We start from the raw sequence: 4120 nt of genomic DNA, 5'->3' as shown, positions 1-4120 counted from the left end.
TGGGGGAAAGTATCCTATACTCCAGCCAACTGGGTGCTCCGACTGCACCGGACAAAGGAGAGCCGCTAGATACAGAATACAGGGAAAGGATGGAACCTGGACACCCCACCCTTCTAATTTTGCAGAAATAACCTCATGTAAGTACAAAATAGCTGTAACGTTTCGAACAGAACATGTTCTGCTTCGAGTTTGGAACAGAAAGAAAACGATTGTACTATGTGGCTTCAAGGTTCCGGCGGCTCATTTCAAAAGAAAAAGAAAAAGAAAGGGGGTTCCGGCGGCTCAGGGTGTGCCTGGACTATCAACAAGTTTCAAGGAAGTACAAGATGCCCTAATGTAGCATCAGAGGGCAGGTTTTATTCCGCGCTATTTTCTTTAAAATGCATCATTGTTTTTTATGCTAGGAGTATCAATCTGTAATTTCTGTCCAGTGTGTGCTGCTCACTTTTGTCTCCCAGCAAATGAAAAGATCTTTGCGGTCTAGACAATTTATTTTTATGAAGGAATTTACTGTACAAAGCTCCGCATCAGCCTGACACCACATAAATTAAGTTTACGCATAATATCCAGCATTTTTCAGATATCCATCATATGTATTAGATACCTTCTCAAATAAGAAGGGAACACAACAATCACCATCCATTGGAAATGCATTCCACCACTTTCAAATCCATCTTGGTATTTGAAAGCTAACAGTACAACAATATTATGTTCTTGCACACCTTTTTGTACAAAATATCATGAATGCTTTCTGAGCAGTACTCATGACAGTACACATAAAGGGATACATATAAATCTACCATGAGCACATAACTAGAGTTGCAACCCAAACGTGGTTTATAGCCCAAGGTAGCCGGTACACATATATTGCACCAACATATTCAACTAGGTTAGCAGAAGTCTCCAACATTGGATAGCACAGGAATGAAGTCATTTTTCAATCATGATTTAACACAAGATGAATGATGTCCGCTCCCATGGGCTAAGTGTGCTACAAAATATCAAAAACAAATCTAGTCAAATATTTGCAAAAACACTCAACATGCTTTTCTAAAGGGGGTAAGATATTTAAACCATTTAGCTGTCATGGCGAACCTGATAACTAGAACAATCTACAGATTTGGAACTTTTTGTACGCTACTTGCTCTGCAAAGAAGGAAAAAACCTCAGCTGCAATCTACAAAAACCTGACAAAATACATACTACTTACAATCCGATTTACCTCTTCCTTTTGTTCATGGCCTCCTCTGAACCCCTCTTCAATCTCTTTCCACTGCCCTTTGTGTTTGCAACCTCAGGTGGATGACATGACATGACATGGACATATGAACATGAGTAATATATCAAGGAAATACCATGGAAAAGTTGTTGGCGTCATCTTCAAGTCCCATTGTTGTAGTTAACCCGGCACTTGGAGCAATACTTGCCATTGACTCCATCATTCTCTACTCTGTGCAGATAAAAATGCTAGATAGTACATGCAGGAGCAACTAAGAGTTAGCTTTTCATGCAACACAATAAAAAAATCATGCTATAGTAGTGAAGAGAGAAATTTTCTGAATGCACTGGCATTTGGATGTACTAAGGAAAAGAGTGTTATGAATAGATAGGGATCTGGCATCTGGCATCTGGTGCTAACAAATAGATAGGGATCTCCCAGAAATAAGGGAAGTCGCACACATTGTACAGGTAGACGAATCCCAGTCTTGTCCCAACTAGCACTTCACATCCAGGTGGTAGATGGATTTGTTCGAACTTATGTACAGTATTAGGCCATAAGTTGCTGAAATTTTACTATCGCTATTTTTTCATTAGTGGTGTATGATCAGATAGGGTCCAGAATTGAGTTTCCACAGACCAGACAGCTGACGTGAAATTCATATAGAAGCAGTTACTATACAATTTTTCTGCTGATCCATCGGTCCCTTTATATTGATTTCGAGAGATGTAGCTACTTCAGTCACTGCATTTTTCACAGGGCAAGCTGAAGGAGACGGTTCTTTAGTCTCCTCTGCTTCAGCTTGTAATTAATGTATTCACATCTTGACATAGCTGCTGTTTGGATGCCACGCAAGCTATTTTAGTGCTCAAGTTTTTGATCTACTCATTTGTTCTCATCCTAGTTTCTTCTGTAATATAGGTTCTGTTGTTTGGGTCATTCACGGAGGATGAGACTAAGTGTTCAGGGGCCTCCTGATATAAGTATATAAATGTGAGATCCAGTTTTGGGTCACTGAATTTCCCTGTGCTAAGTTTACAGAAAGTAACAAATGCTATTACTAAAGGCTCTGTTCATCATCCAAAACCAACATATGGCCACACAAAGAATCTTGCTTGCAGCGATAAAAAGGAAACTGTAACATGTAGCTTACCAAATGCTGAGTCGGTGTTGTTTCAATGGATTTCCTGCTGACATTTCTCCTAATAATGGTATTCTCAAGAATACAAGTCTGAAGCTTTTGTTGCTTCAGCTAGGCCTGTCAGCAATCTACAGTATACATAAAGGAGACTAAAGAACCGTCTCCTTCAGCTGGCCCTATGAAAAATGCAGTAACTGAAGTAGCTACATCTCACGAAATCAATATAAAGGGACCGATGGATCAGGACCAGAAAGCGCAATAATAGCACAGATGCCTTAACATCCAACATCATACCTGAAGATCTGACTTTTCTTCCCCAGCGTCGATGGATGGCGGAGCTGGCGCCGGGTTGGGTCGGGTCCGGTGGAGTGGGAGAGGGGCGCGAGCTGGACGGCTGTACCGTGTCGAGCTCGTTCGCCCGGCGTCGCAGCGGAGCACACGGCGAGGTCCGCCACCGGAGCTGGAAGCCCTAGTCTGTCCGCGTTTCTATTTCGTTCCAAATTGGGGAACGCATCTTGGAGCTAGGTGGTGGGGACGTTACACTCATTCTGTACTTACATGGGGTCGTTTTTGAAAATGTGAAGGGTGGAGCTTCCTCGTTGCATCCTGTCCCTACGTTCTGTATCAAATGGTTGTGACGAGCAGGGTGCAGCCGGAGCACCCAGTTCGGTGGAGTACAGGATAGTTTCCCCTTCGTTTGGAGCGATTTGGCATGGCTCTCCGCCTTCGTTGGCTCTGGTTAGGCTGGTCACAATGGGCAAGAACATAAGCTAGTAACTTACACACTTTCTTAGACTATGTTACTAGTGGGTAGGAACATCTATATAGTGTCATACAACGATGCATTTATTAGATTATAGATTCATTGTTTCTTGGAGTGTGTGATGTTTCGGTAACTTAGCTAGTTACCACAAGCACCTCTCTCTTTATTAAATATGTGCCACATAAGCAAACTTGTATTGGAGTGTGTGATGTTACTTCTAAGTTCCTCCCCATTGTGACCAGCCTTAGAGCGAACGGCCAGTGCCAGGCCGTGGTTCGGGCTATCGGTGCCTTGCTCTCAGATGGAGCGCGCGCTATTCGCCACCGCGACAAGGGTGCGCCTTGGGGACGGCAGAAACACGCCGTTCTGGTTTGACAGTTGGATGAATGGAGAGGCGCCCTGTTTGGTTGCTCCGGCAATCCTCTTGCTCTCTCGGCGTAAAATAAGGTCAGTGCGATCGGCGCTACAACAGAACAGTTGGGTTCGGGATGTGCAGGGTCGCATTCCCGCGATGCTGTTACTGGAGTTCATTAATCTTTGGAGCAAGGTGGCTACGGCGAATCAAGTCACTACTCGTCGTGACGAATTTACTTGGAAGCTCACGGAATCTGGGGAATTCACAACGGCGTCTGCATATCAGCTACAGTTTCTCGGATCCACGCGTTCGCCAATCATGAAGGTGGTATGGAAGGCATGGGCGCCGGCCAAGATCAAACTGTTGGCCTGGCTGCTGTCCTGCAACCGGCTGCTCACAACAGATCGGCTCATGGCCAGGCAATGGCCAAACTCCTACTTCTGTCAGCTATGTCGACGAAACTTGGAGACAAACGCTCATCTTTTTCAAGGAATGCCCATGGGCTCGTGCTCTATGGGAGGCAGCGGCACGGAGGAGCTTAGTCCTCGTCGTCAGAGACGAGGTCGACGTAGACCTCGTCCTAGTTCTTGGCTACGAGGCGCCATTCTTCCATGTTGGCCACGAACTCCTGCGCCGTCGCGA

At 44.7% G+C, this 4120-nt stretch overlaps 1 long non-coding RNA gene across 5 annotated transcripts; it reads right to left on the bottom strand.

Moving 5' to 3' along the window:
• Positions 1–613: 613 nt before the first annotated feature.
• LOC123043986 (uncharacterized) lies at positions 614–2880 on the bottom strand. 5 transcript variants are annotated; one of them, XR_006419749.1, is made up of 5 exons: positions 2655–2880; positions 2373–2536; positions 1223–1467; positions 1096–1146; positions 614–991 (listed from the first exon to the last, which is right to left on the bottom strand). It is a non-coding gene; the product is annotated as an uncharacterized lncRNA (long non-coding RNA). The 5 variants fall into 5 exon arrangements; XR_006419752.1 differs by having other exon boundaries at positions 2373–2488; XR_006419748.1 differs by having other exon boundaries at positions 1223–2536.
• Positions 2881–4120: the final 1240 nt, after the last annotated feature.

This window comes from Triticum aestivum, chromosome 2B (assembly GCF_018294505.1).
Source record: "Triticum aestivum cultivar Chinese Spring chromosome 2B, IWGSC CS RefSeq v2.1, whole genome shotgun sequence".
NCBI lineage: Eukaryota > Viridiplantae > Streptophyta > Magnoliopsida > Poales > Poaceae > Triticum > Triticum aestivum.
The sequence above is the reverse complement of the archived record's forward strand: the minus strand, read 5'-3'. Positions and strand labels throughout refer to the sequence as shown.